Raw genomic sequence first — 24705 nt, 5'->3', positions numbered from 1 at the left:
GAAACTTAAAGGAAATGATTAATATGTAACAACCAGATTCTGCAGATTGGATTAATTACCAAACACTGTTTAGATAGATTTAGAGGTCTGCCTGTGAGCTGTGACACCAAATATAAGCTGCCAAAGCAAAAGCTGGCTGCAAAAAATACACTTTCCTCCTATCAGGAAAAAGAAGTTGAGACTTATTAATCTCTACATGTAATAAATAATGCCCTCTGTCATACTATAAATATTTAGACAATATTTTGAAGTTTGCTCATACAAACGTCAAATGCATCCAATGAAATTGAGTAGTAAAATTAAGCTCAGGTTAAATTATTACACCTTAATAGTATGGTTATAATTGTACAAAGAAGTTTCGGCATGTTTCCATTATGCTTTAATTAAGAAAAACTAGTAAAAAATAAAAATAATAATTCAGTTATATGTTATAATCCAATTATTGAATTATATCAGTTCAGTAAATGATATAATCATATAAATTGCTGAAATTTATATGATTTTATTATGTTCAAAAACTTAAAGAAATTGAAAGTATGGAACTGACTGGAGATTTGGTTGGATATTTTTCCAGTGATTAATAAAGTATTATAAGCAGGCATAGGCAGTACATGGATGTTTTTTTTAAAATGTCTAAATAAGGGTACATCCATAATTAAGAATTAAAAAAAATGCTTAAATCACTTTGAAGTTCATCTGATGCAAACTTGACAACATAGTGCCCCAGCTGTTCCTGTAGGTCAGGGGTGTCAAACTCCAGTCCTCGAGGGCCACTGTCCTGCAACTTTTAGATGTGCCTCTGCTGCACCACACCTGAATAGAATAATTAGGTCATTAGCAAGACTGGGAGAACTGATCTACACAAGGAGGAAGTGATTAAGACATTTCATTTCAGTGTTTTGTAGCTGTGGCACATCTAAAAACTGCAGGACTGCGGCCCTCGAGGACTGGAGTTTGACACCTGTGCTGTAGGTGAACCGAAGTACAGTCTGAGGCCACATGGATGAAAGCTCATAGAAAATGTAAAGATCAATAGACAATTGTAAATCTTCAGCAGATTGCTCCACAGGAAAATAGTTAAGAGTCACAGTCCAAACCCTGAACTGATTGAAATGCTGCGCTGGGGACTGAAAAGAGCTGCACAGAACCAAACACCCACAAACTTCACTGACCTCTAATAATGTTGTTACAACGACTGGGTCAACATTTCCCCACAATGCTGTGAGAGAATGGAAAGGTCATGTCAAAAGCAACTACTGAATCACAAGGTGTACTGTGAAGCTAAGTCATTTTTGATCAAATCTAAAACGATATAATCCATCTAAAGATTGTTGTTACCACATTAAGATACGTCGCCTTCTCTGTAAAAGCTTCTTAGAATGATGAGACAATAAATCTGAGGCCAGAATATTATTTTCACAAATTACTATTTTTGCTTAACAGAATATTGCATGATGCAATTGATTTTGTTTTAGTTCCTCTCACTAGCGGAAAAAACAGTCTGGGATTTATAGTCTGCATAAATCATGATTTTCCTTGCATAATGATGCCCTTTGGCAAAGCACTGTGCCAACTACAATCCATTTATTGACTGAAACACTTTATTTTCTGATAGACAGAGAAAGTACTTCAGCCTGTTTGCAATTCTTTCAATCTATTGCAGATGAGAATGCTGGAATATTCTCTTTTCAAAGAGAAATCTTTAACTTTATGTCGTTTTTGACTTTCATTTGGAGCATTTCCTCTCTTTATCTTTAATACGCAGAAAAATGCAAAACAGTATTTTTCTAGTGTTTTGGTCCCTCTGTTAAAATATATATAAAAAACTTTTTTCTATACAGATGAGACCAGAATTATTCATACTCCATGTCAGTTTTAAGTTTAAAGTTATAATTTCATTGTTCTATCTTGTTTCTTCTGACTGGACGCATAGTGAGAATATTGTTGTTTTAGAGTCCGGATCTGAATTTGATAAAAATATTTAAAAAAATAAAATAAATAAAAAATCTGTAGGGGGAGCCAGAGATTAGGGTGATGGTAAGAAGGCCTTCCAACCTCAAAGACATGAAGCTCATTGCCAAAGATAAATCTTAAAACTACAAATATGTTTCAAAATCGTAAGAGCCTTTTGAAATCTTTTATTTTTTACAATATTTTCAAGGAAACTTTTCTCTTTTTCCTTAAGATATCTGTGTGGTTTTCAATCAGAAGCAAAGATCTAGGTTTAATAAAAATAACATTCAATCCTTATCTGCAAGGAGCATGAATAAATACTTGCTGCAGCAAAAGGTAATTTTGCAAATCAGTGATCCAGCAAGGGTGGAATCGACTTCCACACAGCACGTATTTAAGGGCATATATGTAAACGAGTTTTAAGCTCATTGGTCATTATCCCTCCATTTCACAACTATCTGCTGCTTTGTGTTGTTTTCCCAATCCCAATGAAATGCATTAAAATGTATGGCTACATATGACAAAATTATTAAAAGTTTCAGGGACATAAAATCATTTCTATGGCACTGTCTAAATGTTTTAATGTAAATCATTTACGTTTTTATTTTTCCTAGTCAAGAATTTTTTTTTACATCTTTTTTTTTTTTAAATTTCTGTCTCTCCTGCTCCTGTTTTCTTCATTTCTTTCCCCGTAAGAGAGACTCGCTCCAGCAAGCGGTCAACAGCATCCAGAGCGGGAGCAGATAGACAGTGACTGAGGGAACAAGAGAGGGGGTGGCGCAAGATAAAGAGTGAGTGAGCAGAGAGAGAGAGAGATGAAAAGAATGCTAAGCGAGAGAGAGGTGCTCATACAGAAGGAGGCAGAGGCAACAGCTACAGCAACAGCTCGCTCCTTCCCCATCCTTCCTCTCCTTTCCCTTAATTCCACATCCACGTCGTTGGGAGACGGATGGATCCCTGAACAGCACTGGCTGAAGGAGAGGAGGGTCTCACGTTAGCCTCCTTAAATGTAACAGGCTTTCATTTTTACCGGGGTCACATTAAGCAACAAGGAGTAGAAGGAGGTGTGAAGTGTGCACATAAGCCTGTCGGCCGGAGGGAGGGCAGGAAGGAGAACTGGGAAGAAGAGAGGAGTCAGAGACATGTTTGGAACGCCGAGGAGTGAGACCGACTGAGGGAAAGATCAGAAGATCACACCGGTGAGCTTCGCGAGCGGCGACGGCCACTTGTGGGCCAAGAGGAGAGGAAATAAGATCTGCATACACACACAGCTGGACAGATGAGGAGGCACCAGGGACCACGCTTCCGTCCTGGGTATGTTTACTCACACACACATGCCAGCACACACTATGCACACAGTTGGGCATGAATATTTAACCCTCATTGGTTGGAGTATTTTCACAAATACAGCTCAGACACACTTGAAACAAAACTGCGTGTTTGCTGATCTTCTACGCTGACGACTACCAGCACTGACAAGACTTCCTTACTCGTCCTAGCAGCAAAGCAAAGGAAAGAAGATGATGAGGCTGAGGGGTTGCGTGTATGTGTGTGTGTGTGTGTGTGTGTGTGTCCATTCATGGTCAAGTTCCTTTTTTTTCTAAATGCTTAATTTTGAAGCCAGGGTGAATTTTTCAGCCGTTTTCGAGTGATGCATGTAAATAAGCCTCCACTGGTGGAATTGTTGTTATGTTTCATGTCTCAGGGCAGAAATCTTTTTCTGGCTCATTACATTAACTTTGAGTTATATGTTTGGCACTCAGTGTGCAGCTTTGGGCTGTGGCAAATAGAAAACGGACGAAAGCCGTGGCTTACATTCTGCCCTGCGGGACGCCACATGGAGGAACATGACATGAACAACCCTGTTTAAGGTGACTTATAGTGTCTAATGACCGCTTACCTATACTGGCCTGTAAAGCCAAGAAGGCTGCATTGGGTGTTTCAGCATTGGACTGAGTCCCACTATCTCTCTTTCGCCAATCCTTTTTCACAGTCTTCCTTCTTTCACCATTTCCAATTACAGACTGTCACCTCCCCTCTGATCCTATCTCCTGTTGCATTATCTTTGTAAGCAATTACCTACACCTGAATCTTTCCCTTTGGACACCAGGCCCGTCTAGTTTCCTCTCTGCCTCTTCAACAATGAAAGCAAATGATGAGAAATGAGGTGATGGTCATATTTTAGAGGTCCATCTGTTTTAACAAAAACTATCAGAAAAAGGAATACTGACCATTTTCGTTCCCCGCAAATGACCCAATATCTGCAGCAAATTTAAAGGTTCAGAATAAACGAACCTGTAATGATGTTTTTTGCAGCTCATCATGAACTTGTTTGGGTTTCTGACTTTATCTTTGTTCACAGCGTTCTCTTCCTGTTTGCAAACCGAAAAAAACTAACTTCCCTTCACTGACTAAACGACTTGTCAGAGCTGAAACCTCCTTATTCTTTCAACTCTCTATACATCGTTTGCTACAGAGGTTTTCATAAATGTCCTTTGACTTACAACTTGTTAAATTCTTCATCTGTTCTAATAGAGACCAATATATAATTATACTTTCACCAGTCATTTGTAAGGTACATTTTGCTAGTACGTGATCGTACCTCCTTACCTTTCGACGTGTCTTATTTTTCACTGGTAGCTTCAGAAACATTTCCCAGAGATTCCAGTACTTCCTTACATGATGGCATTGCACACTTTTCCACGGAGCTCCAGATTTGTCGGCTGCACATCTATGACATGAACCTTACACCTTGTCAAATTTTGTGTTACTATGTGGTACCCATCACCCTGGAGATCATAGAAGAAAAAAACGTTGAGGAAATGTTTGTGTGGATTTCCATTTAAGATTGGTTCTCATGCATAGTTATGGCCCAACAGTGGAAGCATAAATAACACTGCTGTTTGGATACTTGTGATAAAGTTGGTCTATTATTAAAGTTTCATATGGAGTGAAATTACATGTTTGAGAGAAATGATGATGCAGTGTGGCTTCAGTTCCCCACCTTACCATCTGCTCTGCAAGTTTCCCCTGTCTCCATATACGGGTGAGAAACCGCACACTCCAGTTTGTGTTTTATAGATCACAACTTCTGCATGGAAAGTGAAGTGGTGTAAGCCAGTTTTGGGCTTACATCACTTGCAGTTTCAGGCTTAGTGTTTTGTGCGTACACTAGTTTAAAAATAAAACAATTACTTTTCATTTTCAGTCGAAAGAATACTCAGAAAGTAAGATTCCAAAAGTCTGGATATTTGTCTATCGTCTCTTCATGTTTTTTCTAAAGAGAAGATATTTTATACCTGCAGCTCTCCTTTGGGTGAAGACGTCTGATTGTACAGACAAACATCCTCTTATCAACAGTTGCAAGAACCTGTTGGAGTTCATTCATTTTTGTCTCTGTGTACTACCCAGGTTTGTTAACCAGTTTCCGAACCCGACCAGAACCCCTCATTGTAAATTACCTTGAGAAATAATGGGATTTGGTTATATAAAAACAGGCTTTAAAGCTGAAAAATTATAAAATGTTACAAGCCACACATGTCATACAAATGGAACAGATACAGAGCTACATTCACCATCCAGCTCTGGGGCCACACTTAGCAAACCTTATGGATGAAACCAAGTGAGGCAAAGATTGTAGCGCGAGTTTAGTTTTTATTCTTCTCTGCCATGTGTGCCCTCCCTAAAGGGGAGTCTGTTTACATCTGACTGTCAGCAGTCACACATAAACATGGTTATGTAAGCTGCAGCGTGTAAGCAGATAAAAGAGGCTAAAAGATATAGAGGAAAAGACAGAATCCATAACAAAGCTCTTGTGGGTCCGGTGATGATGTTTTCAGGTATTTGCAGACTTATGTTAACATCTTGCAGTCTGCTTTCAGGGTGAACTTGTTCAAATGACCTGATCTGGGGATGTTGACATACAGTGTGACTTTGAATTTTCTCCCCTTGAAGACTGTTCTCCGTACTGTGGGATGACTGATTTCAGATTCCTTTGAGACATTTTCAAATTCCTCCTCAGACCGTTTCAGATCCATAGACGGACCGTGGAGATTACGCTCAGTTTGAGTCAGGAGCCCACAAGATCAGTGTTGGAGATTTAAACAAAGCAAAACTGTCAAAATGCAGTAATTATGTTCAATTGTAACCACTTTAAACAGAAACTACAAAGCACAACTTTAAAAAAAAAAATCTTTTTATTTTCTATTTTGTTTTATTTTATTTGCTGCAATTTACAGTAAATTTATTGTCAGTTTATAATATGTTTTTCATCATTTTTAGTATTAATATTGAATTAAATTTAATATTAAACATCTATGTGTGAGAAAATCATCAAATCAAATTTTATTCGTATATAGCACAATACAAGGCATCTCAAAGTGCTTTACATTATACAAACACAAAAATAACAAGGTCATAGAACACAGTCAACAACATTACACATCAGATTGTTGATTAATGCTTCATTGATTATGTTTCAAAAGCAACTCTGAACAGGTGGAGTCTTATCTAGATTTAAAGGCACTCAGTGTTTCCGCTGCTTTACAGTTTTCTGGAAGTTTGTTCCAGATTTATGGTGCATAGAAGCTGGATGCTGCTTCTATGTAGGACTTTCTGATAATGTGCAGTTTTGTCAACTTTTTCTAATCCAGTATTAGGTCTTTATTGGGTTTACAAACTTTCAGGGTCTCTTTGCACTATAACTGATCTACTAGATGTTTAACCTAATTGAAATTTAAAACAAATGTCTAAGAGCTTTTACTCATCGGGCCTTCGGGCTGGCTTATAGGAGACAGACTCTTAAAAAAAGTTTTGAAATAGTTAATCTGATTGGATGTTTTCAGATATTGTTTTTACCAACCTTTTATCTAAAACGGTGCCACACAAATGATTTAGTGAAAGCTTTTTCAACATTTCTATAACAAAGTTTGTTAGCAACACAAGAGCTGCAAAATTAGCCAACACTAATTCCTTTTCTATTTCAAAATAAGAGTCTCAACCAGATCGATATGAACAAGGGGTGTTAAGCCTTAAACACTCAGCATCATATCTGGGGCTCATTATAATATGTTGGACTTTTTTCGTCCAATGAAATTATATATTAAGTATGCTACACATTTATTAAAACTCCTGGGAGTTTCAATGTTTCAGTAGCAATACGGCACATTAGGAAAGCTAAGAAAATTATATTCACGTGGTACGCCACCTCTGCGCAGGGCTTAGAAGCCAACATGGGAAGATTATAAAGCGAACACAGCGGGTCAGGTGCCCAAGAATGAAAAAGTAATAATCGTTTTTTTTACTGTAGGGAGGTGTGAGAAAAGAAAGAAACAATCTAAGCAGAGCTTTACTGAGAAGATTTGAAGGAAAGGTGAATAGGTGGTTGTCGAAGGTGCTTTTGATCTCAGCAAGTGCTTTATGTGTGTAAGTAAGGATGATGAACCAACCTTGAGCAATGCATCGTGGGTCTTCAGATGTCCTGCATGGAGGATTGCTCCCATTAGCGCACTGGAGTGTGATTGAGGTGATTTCACAGACAAGGACAAAGTCTCCTAACTCCAGAGATCTGCGGATAACCACACTCGCACACTTTGTATTAATCCACACACACACGCAACAAAACAAGGAAAATGTGCTGAAGCACAAGGCATTATTAAAGAGAGGCTTGAGGTGTAGAGTTGTGTGTTGCTGATTTTAATGGTCCTGTTTTCAGTGTTACTCACCTTGGGTGGGAGTGTGCTTGTGACTCTGTTATTTTGTGAGTCCATAGAGGTTATAATGCTTTAGTGTAAAATATATGGTGTGAAATAAAGGGCATGATCTCAGTCTGTAATAAAGAAACAGGCCTTTTCCTTGGGTCAACTAACATGGAGTTTGGAGCTGTGCCTCCCTGCAGCCGCAGCCTCCTTCACTCTATTACAGCCTCCTGGCCTCGACGCCTCCTCTTCCTCCTTCTGCTTCTCTGTTTTTCATTGCCTCCTTTATGAAAAAATAATTCTCTCACAAACAGCCTTTCCCTCATGCAACCTTTTCCGCTTTCTATTTCGCTTACTTTAATTTACTTTCCCGCTGCAGTCTTTTTTTTTTTTTTTCGGAAGTGACCTCAGGGCTTCAAATTCTGTTGTTCCGCTCCGCACTCGGGTTTCTATCCGTCTGTCTGCCTGCTGCACTTCACCGTTGTCTCTTTCAATCTCAGCCGGGGAAAGTTTTAAGGTCACCTGCTGTCTTGCACTTTTAATGAATTTTTATTGAGCTACGAGCATTGAGCTCCGCGCCGTTATTCGGTCTGACAAATATCCACTAAGTGATTTTTAATGTATTTAAAAGGAAATGCTCAAATTGAATTTAGCGATCATTTAATCTTTCCTTTTCTAATTACAGAAAGCTTTTCTCCTGGGAGGTGTTCCACAACGCTTCTGTAACATCCAGTATCTCGTTCAGGAGACAGCTTCATGCTTCAGTCGCACCCCGTTCTCTCTGTCCTCCCCAGGAGATTTGTTTGAACGCAGAAAGCAGAAAAATAAAGTGCTTGATTCCAACAGCCATTTGCCACAAGGTTACATCACTGTTATGAATGTCACACTCCACCAGCAGTCAATGTTTTCACACTAAATATGAAAACACTCTGGGGTTTTTTGTGACCATACGAAACAAAAGCTGTTATTACAAGAAAGACTAAAATGGACGATTCTAAGCAACCCCTTAAGAAAGCAATTAGCTTCACAACAAGACTTTAATTAGCATTAAATGTACAGTTCATTCTGACTCCATGTTCCGACTTCACAGCTAATTTGTTTCCAGAAGGGTTCCTTCTGGTTTTATGCTTTTGCTTGAAAAGAGGTTATGAAGAAATGAATTCATAAGCAAAACATAATTATATATTTTATTTATAATATAGATTATCATATTTCAAACATGGGCAAACTTTCACAGACTTAATATTTCCCATTTTCACACATCACCTTGCAGGATCTTTTTTAAAAAAAGTTGGGAGTATAGACTTACGTGGCTCCATTTAATTACTAGTTCACCATGTCTTTATTTATATTACACAACTAATTATAGCTTCAAAATAATATTAGGTTTCCTGGCTTAATCATTGCTGCTTTGCTTACATTTATCTGTTAGAGACGTCCATAGTGTTATCACTGAAAGAAACAAATTTTTACTAATATTTTGTGCTGAACTGTGTACATAAACGTAAGTTATTTGCCTAATCATTTTTACTTTAAGTCATTTGTGCTTTGAGGCATTTGGGTCAGCCCTAAAATAATAAGAAAAATAAACTCAGACAAAATAGAAACAGCAGAACATCAACAACCCAAGACAGAAATAAATACATGCGGTGAAACAAGAAGGCCAATTATACATATATTTTTTTATATCTTATTTTAATTTGACTTGCAATATAGAATTGAAAATATTCATCAGAGTGAGCAATGGAAAGTTTGTTTTTTTTTTCAGTATTTTGAATTTTACACTAACAGGGTGTCATTGGCCCTGCATGAATGAGATCACTGTGTTTCTCACACTTCATTAAATGTTTATTAGGCGTTATTGAGTTTGGACGTCTGCTCACCTGTGCTTCCTGAATGTCTGTAAGTTCAGTTATTTAGGGCATCTGTGCACCATTTGTACTGTGGTTAATTTGATGTTAATGCAGGTTAAATAGTATCACTTTACCTTTTAATTATGCAGCTCAGTTAATGAGCAGCTGCAAGATGTAGGAGGTCCCCTGTGTTCTCACCTATCTCCGTTCTCTCATGTGTTTGGGAATGTGTCTGACTGAGAGAAGAATAGGGGCAGGGACAGAGCAATTGAGACAATAAATGACTATTTTTGTTTAGATTTGTATTTAGTACTCTTTGGAGTAATTTTATGTAGTTTGACTGGTGCTTTTTTTGTATATTGAAAACTATTAGCTTCAGTGTTAAATGTTAGTTCTGATGTCAGGGCACAAATGTCTCCTGTGTGTGTGCATTTGTGCTCCGGTATGGAGCTTGTACTTTACTCAAGTTCCATACCGAAGGCTGAAGAGTCTCACTTGTATACGTCGCTTTTCTCATTTCTGTTTTCTTATTTCTTCTCTAATGCCATTTGTTGTTTCATCAGTGATTTTCTGAGGCTCTGCGGCGCTCTGATCCATAAGAACTCTCTTAAAGAACGTTGTATTGCTATCGATTCCTGCCCTGATCCCCTCAGTTTGTCTTGGCACAACACAAACCACATTTTGCTGCTTAGAAAAGGGACTCGGCTGATAGCCGTGATGGAGTGTTGGGCTACTTTCTCACAAAATTGGATTCTTTTGACTCAGGTTGAGCACGGTGCAAAGCTCACTACACAAACTGCTAGGCGGCATACTGAGGGGCTTTTTTTAAAGTTTACCCCATCTCTATCCATAGATTTAAAAATTCAAACATACAGAGCTTTTTAATATTCATAAAAACATATTCTGTATGCACTAAATATTCTAGAATACTAAATTACTTGGAGACAATTCTTCTACATACAGCACTTTGAATAATTATTCATACCCAATGAAGATTTAGCCACAAACTGGCAGAAGACGAAGCCTTAACTGGACACAATGTCCTCATCACCATGAGACATGGATGAAAGTGTTGTGATGTTTTCAATATCAGTCGTCATATGAAAGCTCATGATTTCTATGATAGAAAGACAAGACAGAGGTCAATAAAGACATTTAAGATATATATTTTAAAAAAGGCATTTTTTTCATTCTACAAGAAAGAAATAAAACTTTCTTTATCCCTTTTTCATCCCACTTCCATTTACCATTTACTGTTTTCATGAAATCAATCACATCACAGAATGTTGTACTTGACCTTCACAAACCTCATTGCGTTTTATTTTGAATTCATATGAAAGATCAGTGAAAGAAAAAAATAATGTGATTTAAAAATGTTTTACAAATACAAGTCTGGAAAGAGTGGCATTAAATATATTATATTTATCTTCAGTTGTAGAAGCAAGTCTCTGCTGTACCTTTGCCAGCTTTGCACAGCTATATATGTTTTTATTTCCTTCCTTTTTTTGTTAAAATTTTAATCAAGCAGTTGATGGTGGGCTAGGGTGTCAGGAACTCCCCAGCCAATTTTTCTCCAGAGTCCGTCCCTAGCATAATATATAAATCACTATTTATGCACAGATTACAAGATAGTAGGACAGCACAAAATTGCATGTCTCAAAGTCCACTTAAAGTTTATTAGTCACTCTTTAGCTTATATTTCAGAAACTGTAGAGTACTCACTATTTAGATTATACTTCTTAGATTAATTTTTAGATTACTACGCAGAGAGACTCCTATTATTGCAACCCAGAAAAGGAATTAGAACAAACTTAGAATCCAGAAAAAAATCTTCCAGAACAGGAACATTTAGTTTTTATTATTATTATTATTTAGAAACTGTGGAGTACTCATTAATTTAGAGCACACTCAGAAAGTACTTATACTTATCTAGCATCCCAGAAGTCCAGAGGATACTTACTTACACTTATTTAGCAAAGCAGAACAGAGATTAGAGAAAAACGTGTAAAGCATTGCTTAGAGAGAGGTTAAAAGTGTTCTGCTCAGTCTGGAGAAATATCTTTTATTTTCTTTGAGTTAAATACTATTGAGATTTATGCACATGTATTCACTGATCTAAGTGCTAAACTGTGATTGATGTGACCGAAGATGAAACTTTTGGTCCAACCTTGTATTTGTGGGAACATTTTCTAGAACAGCCAGCATAGAACCAGCTGCTGAATATATTTTACTTCCTATTTTATAAAGTTGTAGATTTATAACCTTGGATTTAAATCCAATTGGGGCTTTTCCTTTAAAATGCAGGAGAAAGGTGAAGTAGTAAACCAACCTTGAGCTAAAAAAATCAGAATTTTCATAGCAAGTCATTTGTAAGTAAAAATAAGTATCTTTTAGCTTTTAATACTCACAACAGTAAAACATCTTAATGCTGAGGTTTGTTGCACGCTGAGATAACACTTCATCAGAAACACAAACACACACCTGGGTCAAAAGAAATTTGTGACAATTTTTGTATAGTCCCCCTAAATGGGTTTGTGTTTTACTTTGCATTGAAATATATTTAACACCTATTGATATTAAAGGAAGATAAAGAGGATTCTCAAAATCTAGTAAAATGAAAACAAAAATTTTGAGATGAGATTCAGTCATAGTGTAGAATATTGGAGGAGACCTTTAGAGGCTTTAAAGGGACCGTGCTTCTAGTGGTCAAAGTAAGGGCAAATATTAAATATTTAGCATTGTTGAAAGAACATCATCACCCAGTAGGAATCAGTGTAACATTAAAAGAGCTCACCAGCTTCAAGTAAGATGCATTTAGATGTCTGACAGGTCCTAGAAAATTTTGAGACGGGGCAGTTTCAATCCCTCCGTACGTGTCACACTTGTCTCCACTTTGTTTGGTTTTCATTCTGTCTACTGTCACACTGACTGCCCAGGCCCTCACACATGACTCACACCTGTCCTGCAGCCGTCCCAGGGTGCTTATACCTGCCATCAAGCCTTCATTGCTTCCTGTCAGCCCGTTAAAGGTTCATGCCTTCTGTTGTCCTGCTCCTGTTGTGTGATTCTGGGCTGCTTCCGTTTGCCGTCTACCTGCCTGTGAGCAAAATTTGCACTTTAATAAACCACTAAATCTGGCCCTGCCTGCTTGCTCATGTCTGCCCTTAGGTTTTCCATACTCTTCGTGTCATACAATGTCTCTGGCTGTTCATGGGGAGACACATTATCTCAATATCAGAGTTCACATATAGGACAAGAGCATGTTGGATTTCCAAACTTGGTTAACTGTATTATTTAGTTCCTCGTTGTTGTTAAAGACGCAACTATTTTTTAAAACATAAGATAAATCTTTATTGATTTGATATCTTCTACTTTAACATTAGCAGTAGCTGTAGTTTCGTCATGTTTTTATTTCCTCAGGCAAAGCGGATTGTTAAAATACAAAGATTTCTCTAATTGGTGTCCAAATTTCTCATTCTCATTAATAAAAACTGCTCTAAGGGCTGTTTGTTCTGGGTGAATATAGACAGACAGACAGACTCTTTGTACCGTCCTTTAGCAGTGACCCCCTGTTTTTTACACAAACACACACACACATGCCCGCATAGACGCCTGCACACAGACACACACATGCGTGCATTTTGCTCTGAGGAAGCACAGATTCAGACATTACTTCTGCCTCACTGCCACACAAACAGGCCTGCAGAAGCTGGAGGCCTTTTCACCATTGGATGCTCACGCACACACATGCCCACACACACATTTGTGCAGTGTCCATCCCTGCAGGAATGGAGACATGTGGGAATCAGTTGGGAATGCCAGCACATATGTGTTGCTTTGTCCTTAATATGTGTCACAGATGACAGAGAAGCCAGCAGTTAAGGAAGTGGCTAAATCTGTATGCAGTTTGTGTGTTTTCTTCTTCTGGATCTAAAGGTTAGCTGCCTCCTTAAGTTGAAACGTGGCTCTGCTTGGCCTCTGCTCGCAATCAGACAATAAAAACCACCTTGAATCATGCGCTCCATTGCAGGTTGAACTATTTGTGTTTTTCACCAGCTTTAAATTGGTCTGATACTTGTTGCCTTGTGGCAAAGCAACCAGGGTCTTTTGAACAGAAAATGTCTGACAAGAAGGACTGCTTGAATAAAAAGCAATCAGGTCCAGACAGAAGAGATGTCTCACAAGAGAGATGGTCACATTTCTTTACTTGTCTGCTCATTTTGATGTATATGTCTATGTTTGATTTTACATTGTAATTTTCTTTCAACCAACTTCTTGTGGCAAAATAGTAATATTCCCTGAGTGGATTTTCATATTTCTAAAGCTTTTTCTTGTTTAATGAACACATTAACAATGCAGCAGTGAAGCAGAGCACCTTTAAGCATCTGTCATTCTCCTCTTCTGAGCCTCGTTTATTTTTGAATTCATCACGGCGACATCTGAAATCTGAAATGTGTGGGTAAATCAAAGTCTGGGAATTCAAACTCCTACTTTTGTTAAAAGGAATTACATACCACTTTAGTTTTATAACCCAATTAATCCACTGTCCCAAGTCTCAAATAATCTCTTTCTCAAAACACGCAAATGTGTTAACAATTTCCCGATTCATATCGTAAGGACCAAGGCTCTACTGAGGCTACCTGCTGCCTTCAAGCTTGGTTTAAAAATCAATGGTTATCTTACTTTACCATGCAGGACGGTCAAAATGTAGTGTCAAGTCAAAAGTCATTTTAGATATCTGGAATAAAATTCCAGATACAGACTGATTTTATGGTAAAATGGCCTGTCATACACGGCCTAGGATACCAGCTTCAAATTAAAAAACATTTTAAAAAAACACAAAATGAGAGAGAAACCTGGCCCAAACGTCAAAACGATCCACTGGGAAAATTCCAGGTACTCCCGGTGACGTAACTTGTATATTTATATGTTTGAATGTGGATATTTCTGCTGGATGTGTCATCGATATTACTCCGTGAAGCCCTTTGTATTGCAATCTTTTGTGAAATTACTTGCAGAGTGAAAGTTTTGAAACGGAAAGGTTGACCCCAGAGGCTAAACTGTTAGCATAAAATTTTACATTCATATAATGAAAACAGTAGTATAACAACATAAAACGAGATAAAACAATTATACACACTCAAATTGAACTTTAAATGAAAGCCAGTGTAAAAAAAAAGAAGAGGTAGGATCATAAAATCTGTAGACTCCAGGGTGACAATACTGAGTGGTAGTTTGCATCGTAGAGACTCCCACTGCATCTATGATTTAATTTGGACCTCAGTTGCACTAAAAACGTCTTGGCTGGATGACCTAAGTGCTCCTTTGGGAGCTATATAAGTTGAGCACCCTGGTTAAATGCCTGCTTCTCAAACTTTTTTCAACGTTACGATAAAAGAACCCTTAAGAAAATGCAGCCAGTACAATCCTGCTAAAACTGGAGGAATATGAACATACCTGCTAATATCTGTGAAAAGAAATGGATCTGGATTGTTTCTTTTACATTAAAAACTAAAACTGTAAGCTATATGTAAAAAAATTTTTGTGAATAGGTCAAGTTGACAAAATGACAAAACTGAACTTTGCATAAATATATACAAATATATATTTTTAACATGTGTGTTTAAACGTATCAGCAGAGTCTGTATAAATCCAATCATTGAATATCTTTGGAAAATTAAGAGCAGGGATGTTTGTAACATTTAATCCAGTCAGATATTAGATTTTGCCTCCTCTGTTTGGATCCTCTCAGGGTAAAAGCCTCACACTCAGCTGATGACGGGTTGATGATCTGTGATGCTGATTTTACGCAGAGTTTCTTATCTTGTATTTCCCTCTTTGCTTTGTTTTCATCTTGGTTGTGTTTTCCTCCAAATGGCTCTCGCGATGTTCTCCACACCTCCACTGTTTCTTTCTACTTTTGCACATCCAGTCATGAATTTATTATGTGAATAGAAAATAGAGCAATGACTTTTCATCCCTTTTTCTGCTTGCCATTGCTCTAGAATGAATAATTCAGGCATTGGGGTTGAAATTAGGATAAGGGTTTTCAAAAAACAAATAAATATATATATATATATTGAAGTTGAAGTATTCTCAGGTTGGTTTGGAGCGGCGAGCTGTCAGCACCTCTTCTTTGGTGCTTGTGATTCCTTATCTTTCTCTTCTTGCCGCCTGTCAGTCCTCCCATCGTTTCACTCACTATCTCATGGAGAGAGAGCAGATCTGTCGCTGTCTCCTTTGTCCTTGGGAAGGACGGTTTAAGGATGGGAATGTTTCTGTTCTCCTGTTTTACAAAGCTTGTGCGTCCTCGAGTGTTGATCCTGAGGGCTGTTTGTTGCGATGATAATGATGATCATGCATGCTGTTTTACAGATTTCTGCTGCATTACTTTGATGGTGTAAAATGCAACAGACAGTTTATTCCCCCAGCTGTCACCCTCAGAGAGCACCACTGATCTCATTACCAAGCACTTGCCACGGCGCAGTTTGAAATGCAAGAGATGTGCTGCGTTTAAGGTGGCAGTTCTTGAACACCCAGAAACGAGTCCCTCTATCTTCCACTTTCACTTGTACGACATTGTATGTGAGGACTTCACATGGCGAGGGGATAGAATGACCCTCTCTAGTCTCCGCTTTGTCGACCTCCGTCATTTGCCTGCAAGGACAGTGAAGATTCTCCATGTCCAAAGATGATCTGTGCATTGACAAACACATTGGCTTCACATGCGCACGAGGTCAATCGTGCGCTTGGAAACGTCCCAGCCTCCCAGGGTATCACTGAGACATCTCAGCCGTGACCTCGGTAAGAGCCGGGGAGGGAGCAAGATGAGCATTAGTGGCAGCTAATGTGAGAGATGAAGAGAGTCCTTGAATTTTAACTGGATGCTCCCAGGGGGAGGACTCCAAACATTTCTTTGTGTCTCCTTTGCTTCCTCTTGCAGCCCAAGGGCCCCGATGGCTTCAGTATTCTGTCCAGGAGGAGTCTCTCTTTATTTTTTGGAGAGAAATCATTTGATTAATTAGCAGCAAATGATTTATGTTATCTGTTTTCAGCAAAGGATAATGACTCTTCCTCCAGCAGGAACTAAGTTCTCCACGGGGTAAATGTCACTATCGCCTATCAGGAATGTGATCTGGGTTTCAACAACGTCAACCTTCTGGTGCTGAGAGATTTCTTTTTATGAAACTTTCTGTAACAAAAGTTTTAGTTTTCAGATTATGAATACAGCAGGAGCTTTTCTTCAAATATTTCAGAAGCACAGCTAATGAGTTGAGAAAGCTTTTACCAAGTTGATAAATCACTGTCTGTGGACAGAATTGCATTGACCTTTTGAATCGCTTGCATCAATTTCATAAATCAAAATTTTTTTACTGACAAACACTAGTGACTTAGATAACAGACACTTTTAAATAAGTCTGCATATTCTAATCCTTAATAAATGTTTTATTACTTAAATCTACCACAATTAAGTTGCTTGGAGTTTTGCTATCTGGATCGGGCGTCACAAGAACACATATTTTCTGACAGTAAATTGGTTCAAATGGGGATCAGAACCAACACAAGTTGAAAAATGGTCTAATACAGTTGCAATAGTTTAAGTACATGGCACGGTTGGTTTTGGTTAAAATGTTCCAGTGTGAGTATAAACAGTGTGTAGGAAATGAGTGAATTTATATTTCACTTCGATAACCTTTTTGAAACTTAGTGATTCTTTCTGTTCATTGTTCATTGTACCATTGTTATCAGGAGTTATATGCTTGGCCTAACCTGTAGAAATGGGATACATACAATCTTTTTAATTTTGCACGTAGATATATTTTTTGACTTTACAGATACACATAATCAGACCCTGTGATACCTTAAACCTTTCCCAAGCTTCAGGCCCTGCTTTGCACTTGTGCCTTCAGCGTCTTTTATTTGCTCAGCCACTTTTCTGACCTTTCCAGACGCTTCATCCCCTGCGAATTCCCTTCTTCTCCCTGGCAGTGATCTGTTTCTTTACACTACCTTGCTCTGCAGCGTTTACAAAGCCCTCACACACAGATGTGTGTATAGAGATGTGTGCACTCAGGACTATTGTAGATTTTCCTGTGGGATCTCCGGTGAGAAGAGGGGCCAGAAAGTGTGATGATCACCTACTGTTTTTGCGAAGCACTGCCTTCACACACACACAGACAACTCTCCTGCACAAAACACACACGTGCTTTGTTGGTGTGCAACCACAAGCCAAACAGCTTTGCCAGTGCTCAGGGATTGCTGTCTTTGTTTCCGTACAGCGGAGGGTTCGGCTCTCTCCTCCACATCGCCTGCTTTCTTTCATCCCACGTCTCCATCCTTGTCACTCTCCATTTTCTGTCTTCCCTCCCCACCTCCCAACATCATCCAACTATGTCTTCCTTTTTTTTTAACCTTCACCTCTATTTCACCGTCCTTCTCGCCCGCTTCGTTCTGTTCTTTCATCCCCACATCTGAAACGGTGGTGACAGCTCCCATTGGTTGCAGCAGCCGAATCAGAGAAACAGGCAGCCAATAAGCTTTTGGGCTAACAGGGTCACTGTTATCCATGAAGCCGTGCAATTACTCTGCTGTCTGCATCCCTGCTATGTATGCATATGCAATGCTTTCCACATCCATGCACACTTGCACAGTGCATGAACATCCTTTTTGGGTGCATGGTTTATTTACCACACCTTGACTGAAAAAGGGGAAGGTCATTTTCTTTATGTTGGAAGATCTCAAGTCAATGATGCTTTAACTTTATTTTTTATTTTTTTGCACATTTTAAAAACAAGACGATGCGTCAACAATCGAATAAAATTGAAGTCTTCTCCGATCGGTTTATGCATGCATGTCAAAGCCACAAATATTTCCATCTTAGATTCTCTCCTCATATGAATCCAGCATCATGCTGCTGTTCAACGGCTGCAGAAGGAAAACTGTCACACTGCTCTCCTCTCCCCAATCTTTCTCCTTCTAACTTGCTTATTTGCCTGCCACGTAGACGTGCTTCTACTTTGACCACGTACCAGTTAGTCGGGCGTTTTGGGTCACTTCCTCTAGCAGAATTTGTAGCCATTTTTCTTGACGTTGAGATGTTTAATATGCTAAATTGCCGTTCATGTTGTGGTGTAACATGCTTCATGTTTGGCCTCTCTTGTGGCATTCGGCGCAGCATCAGCCCTAATTTGCATCATTAGATTCTCGCTGTTGACCTTCCTTCATCCTCAGCGACACAGAGGCAGCATCCCTCTTACCTCCCTCCCTCCAATTTTTCCACCTTCTCTTTCATTCATCACATTCGCCTCTTTCCTGTTCTCAGTGTCTGTCATCTCCTTCCTCTGATGCCCAACTCTGCCGCCTTGTCTTCTCATTGTGCGCCGGTTGCACAGCTCTTTACTTAACTACATCGTTTCAGTCTCCTCCAATCTGTTCGCAGCTCTTTGTGCAATTATCACATTTGCAGAGGCATTTCAAGGTTTTAGCTGCCTTAATTCTTAATTCTCTGTCTGCCTATTTAAAAAGCTAGAGAACTGAATTAATTTCTTTTTTTCTTTCTTTCTTTTTTTTTTTAGACCAAAGGCATTTAATGACAAACCTCGCAGACACTCTAAAACACACACACTTGCACACACACCGTATTGTGCATTTCAGGGGAAATGTCTCCAGGGAAATGCTTTAAGTCGCCTGGTTATCATCTCAATCTCTAACTGCTCCGCTGTTGCACAGAGAAAGACGTGATTTCATTTCCCAATGACCAATCCACAGGATAACCTTACCGGTTTCTTATCAGGAAGCTAATTAGCCTTTTGAAAGGAAATGGCAGAAGAAATGAACTCCCTTTACATCCCATCTAGACTGGAGTAATCAGAGCTCTGATGATAGAGTCTCCTGTTTGCATGGTAGAGGTTTCCATTAGCAAACAATGAAAGATGTTCACTGTTTCAGATAGTGAACTGGATTTTTTTTTTTTACATGTTAGAAACACAAACTTCAGTGTATTTTTGGGGTCATCTTATGTTATAAACCAACATACAAACTGCAAAACGTGTAAAATGAAAGAAAAACTATGCATGTTTATCTACATTTTGACTGGCTTTCTTCATCCTGTTGTCTAATAGGTGACTGCTACGACAGAGCTCAAAGGTCACACCAACAGGGAGACACAACACGAATACGAGTTACTAAATATACATTTATTTAACACAAATGTAAAGTCAAACTTTATAATATGAAGTGTGAAAGTCAATGAAATCACTGGTGTCTGTTGTGCCTGAGAAGGGTTGTATGTGGAAATATTACGTGCTCTCAAAATGATCTACAAAGCGAAAGGCAGTGACAAGCCAGTGGAGGAGAGCATTATGGGTAAAATCAGGTTCCCCAAATGAATAATCAGTGTTGCAAAGGAGAGATAAAAATCCAACGCAACCACAAGATTCATAACAGTGACCTGTTACCAGATTTTCCCCCCTGAACTGTGGACCTCTGCAGCTGCTCCAGAGTTACCATGCGCTTCTTGGCTGTTCCTCTGATTAACTCCCTTCTGTCGAATGGCCATGTCTCATAGGTTGCAATGGTGGCGTATTTTTACTCATTCTTACAATTGATTCAGCAATCCCCCAGGAAGTGTTTATTGCTTAAACCATTGCTTCATAACCTAACGCTACCTCTGACCTGTCTAATGTCTGATGTCTAATGGCCCTCATGGTGCTATTTGATGATAACTTTTCTTTATGAAGTCTTCACAAAACCACTGGAATTTTACTGAGATTAAATCAAACAGACTCTAGTTATGATTTAAGTGACGTCTGAAGGAACTTGGTTAAAAACATAAACACACAACATTTTGTCTTGTTTTTCTAAAAGGAATATGCACTGAAGTTCTTGATTGTAACATAACAAGCTGCAAAAAGTAAGGGTGTGAATACTTTTTTGAGGAACTGTTAAGTTTCCTTCAAAACCAAACATTGTCTTTAAACCTACGGAAAACATCAAACGAGCTTGATGGTAGTGACAAAGCTCTTTTGGAGCTTGTTTGAGATAATTAATGACTCATTTCGATGCACAGCAGTAATAAGGCCACAGATCCCCAGAGGCTATGGCTAATTCAAAGCAGTGTAGACAGTTGTCACAATGGGTGTCATTCAGAATGATCAGTGTCTATATACGTAAGGTCAAGTTTTAATAAATGATTTTATCTCGCTGCAATTCTTAAAATTTTATCTTCAAATGGCTGCTTTGCTAACAGTGCATTAATCTCTGAATTTGCTAATTAATTACATCCAAGAAGAAACAATTGCTTCACTAAATCCTTTTTCGCAATACACTAAACAAACAACAAAAAAAAAAAATTAAGTAAACACTGGCTTAACAGCCATAAATTGTGCAGCTCGCTGTAGCTTTCGCAGCGCACATACCAGACTTAATGACTTGTGTCTGGCATGTGGCCAGACCTCTGATCTGCAGAGCGAGCTCTTCATCTATCCTGCATAAAAAAAACAACAGAAAAACTGCAGAGGTTCACATGCAGCTCAGTGTCGCAGACTGGCACATGCACCTCTTCAGCACATCACAGCGATCCTGCTGGGGTCCGATAACAGAAGAAACAGGTGAACTCATGCATCCGTCAGCAGAAGGTCAGCTCTGCCTGAGCTAGAACTGTCTCACTAATGAGGAAACAACTTTTTTTGTGACAAATCTGCTGCAAAGGGGAAAAAAGTATTTAAATTCATTAGACTTTTCGCGATTTGTATTTCATATGTTTCCATTCATTCTAACAAGATTTATCGTTATTGAGGGAGAAGAATCTGCGATAGACAGATGGGACCAGAATTTAGGCTCTTGGACTAAATGGAAACTGTACTCACTGTGAAAACAGTCATAGCAACATCACACTATTCTCCAGAGGGAACAGGGAAGTTAGTCAAAGTTGTTCGGAAAATGAAGACGGTTAGATAGGCGCTAAAGACCGAAAAAGGATGGAGACATGAATGGAGATTCGCCTTCCGGCCATAAATAAATGCTTAAAACAACATCGGAATGATCTGAAATTGGCCTAATCAAAATCCAAATAAAATTCTGTGTAAAGACTTATAGTATATATAATTCACTGATGCTTTCCATCTAATCCAACTGGGTTTTGGCTTTTTTTTGCACAAAGAAACAAGTGTCTAGATGCACAAAATTGGTAGAGACAGACTCCTAAAATTTACAGCTGTACAATGGTTCCTCCCAGATGGGTTCAATACAAATGCACAATATCCATGGGTGCTTTAATTGTCTTATCTTGATGAAACCAAGTGGAAAAAAGAATATGAGATTTATCATATTCAGAGATGAGTGTATAGGTGCAAAATTTACAGTTATGTATTTTAGCTTTGTTATGGAAATTTCATTTATCAAAGAATGAGAAGCTGTTTCAATAATAAGAGAAAGATTCATCTTTGTCTCTATGTTTCTTTATTCAAAGGCAAAAGCGTTCGAAGATCCGTTTCACTGAACGCAGTCAGGAGAAGAGCCCTGAACAACACACATCACATCGTTATATAGTCACAGCAAGGAAAAAATCCCACCCAAAGTCTGATCTTAGCTCTACTGCCAGATGGACCACAGAGACAATCCTTACCCCCACCTCATGAACTATCCCTCACCTCTTGGACGGGACGATTTTATGGCAGAGAACCGAAAAGGATTCCAAGAGAAACTTTTAATTCTTCTTTGTTAGTTACTCATGGGTGCAGGGTCAAACAAGGGTACAAACTGCACTCCACACATGTCAGTCCTTTAAGACAATTTCCAGGTGAAGCATTTTACCCAAGATGTCTTCAGGTCTCTTCTGCTATCACAGCTGTGGAAAACATCTAAACATTATCTGGAAACTTTTTTAATGGAAAAAAAAACCCACATCTTGCAGAAATACAAAAACACAGCAGATATAATCAGTAAATAAATGGTAAAAAGTATCATCAATTCCATCAAAAGTTAAATAAGGCTAAAAACGAAATTTTCTATTGCAGTTTTCAAGTAGGAATTAACAGAAATGTTATAAATCTTCTCAGACTACAGGAAGTGATCAGATTTTTTTTGAGTCAAAAACTGGGGGAGCAAAAGCAGGAGCCACCATGTATTCCAGGGTTTCAGGTCTCTGCGATATTATAAGATTCCAGTGAAATTTACTGAAGTTCGCAGTCATCATTTTCTTAAAACAATCATTTAACCAGTCAATTATTCCATTAGTTCTCCCTTTCAAGGTGAAACTGGAACAAGTGCAGCAGGTTTTTTGGATATATTCTCTGAGCACATGAGCAATATTTGCCGTGAACATAAGGAGCTTAAGCAGTGAGCTGAGCAATTTTTTTTCAGCGACTGATTAGGATGTAAACCAATCTGCTCCCTTTATAGCTCTGACCTGCTGCTAATAACGTCTTGAAAGAGATGAAATAGCCTCTGCCCTCAGGACTTCTGATTGCGCTGTGGTCCCTGAACTTTGTGTGACTTCATTAGGACTAGAAACAGCGGGAAGTCTGATGTTATACAATGAAAATAGTCTACAGTGTGAGAGCATGTCTGACTTAATTTGAATGGACTGGAAACCTGAAGATGCAGCACCTGAGTAGAGATTGTGTGGATCTGGGCAAGGTTACAACCTAATCAGACAGACTCCCGGGCTGCCCTCTGTTGTTTGTTTACCACACAATACGGTACAGAGCGTATCCACCGGTGTGTCTGTTTGCATGTGCATGAGAGCATGCTGTGTCTGTTATTTTATGTGTCTGTGCGCTCAGTATGCAGAACTATGGGCTCGTATCAGAGCCAGAAAAAAAGCAGGTCAAAACACCGTGGGGTGCGAGAATCGTCAAAATGGCTGCAACTAATTAAACCTGTCGTGGCTTTAAGGAAAAAGAAAAAAAAAAAAAAAAAACTTGTTCATCGAAAGTGGGTACTGATAAAAATGTGCTTCGTTTTCTAAACCTTTCAAGGCAATAATGTCTGCAGTGGGACCAGCTGGCTACTCTACCGACAGCGACTGACTCAGAGCATGAATACTTACTCGTCTCAGACAGATTCTGAGCATCAAATCCTCTTCTCAGCATTAAAAATTAATAAACTGCTTTCAGTGAAGACTGACTTGGGAATTTGTTAAAATATGTTGTTTTTTTTCATGCAGGGACAAGACTGGCTGTGTGATGTATAACACATCTGAATGATCTGTAATTACTGACAAACACAAAAAAGGAAAAAAAAACGATCTATTGTTTTGTTTTTATTACAGTTTATATTACATTTACAAAAAGGTAATCCAAACAAAAAAAAATATTCATTTTTTACTTTGAGAAAATACAAATTTATTTGTATTTTGCTTACAAATAAACGTCTTACCTTTTTCTTTTTTTTGATCAAATACTGTATATCATTCATTTATCTCTCAAGTTGCCTCCTATTGTCTTCTATAATGTGATTCTGCTGTGAGAAATGAACACATTCATTTATTTAAAAAGATTAGAAAGAGTTTAATGTGGGATTAAGTCAAATATAAATGGATAACGTGAGAAGTGTAGTTTGTTTTTGAAGAAAATTAAACAGGCATTTTTTAAAAAGATAAGATGGCAATGTAAAGGTTTCTGGTATCTGCTTTCACATTTTAGCTTCTTATTGATTTATGCTATTCTCATCAATAAGTTGAAAAATATTTATTGGCGTTACAGCGGTCAAATGACCGGCCGCCTTCATATGGTATCTGGTGTTCATTTAAAAAGAAACACAGGCCAGCTGGTGTACCAGAATCATGCAACAGACTTTAAGTAGCCGCCATGAATGGAAAGTAATATTCAAAGTTGTTTTAATCTTTGCTAGTCACTAAAATGTTGGGAGGGGATTCACAATGGACACAAGTGTCCAGATAGATTAACATGACATAAACATCATGATGGGCTCAAATCTGGGTGTCTACTTATAAACTTGTCCTTGAATAATAAATACCTCGCATGTTGCAAATGTTCTATAAATGTGGGTCAGGTCCAAATATTTTGTTTTTGCACTCAGAAATGCAACAGATGGGACACAACAGGTTTACAGAGGAATTCATCGTTTGTTCCACTTCTGAAAGGAACAAACAGCAGCTGAAGTGAGTCACCGCATGCCGTTACGTTTTATTTTTATTTTTCTCTTTAATTCTATCATCCCTCTGTGTATATTTATCAGAA

General features: G+C 38.4%; 1 protein-coding gene across 1 annotated transcript in view; it reads left to right on the top strand.

The window, feature by feature from the left end:
- The first annotated feature begins 2818 nt into the window (after positions 1 to 2818).
- LOC102217831 (leucine-rich repeat and immunoglobulin-like domain-containing nogo receptor-interacting protein 3) overlaps positions 2819 to 24705 on the top strand; it is a 39694-nt gene continuing 17807 nt past the window's right edge. The window contains exon 1 of the mRNA XM_005797164.2: positions 2819 to 3267. The gene's annotated coding sequence lies outside the window, so the exon portion shown is untranslated. The remainder of the gene's footprint in view (positions 3268 to 24705) is intronic.

Source organism: Xiphophorus maculatus, chromosome 6, assembly GCF_002775205.1.
Source record: "Xiphophorus maculatus strain JP 163 A chromosome 6, X_maculatus-5.0-male, whole genome shotgun sequence".
NCBI lineage: Eukaryota > Metazoa > Chordata > Actinopteri > Cyprinodontiformes > Poeciliidae > Xiphophorus > Xiphophorus maculatus.
This window is presented reverse-complemented; position numbering and strand designations above follow the sequence as displayed.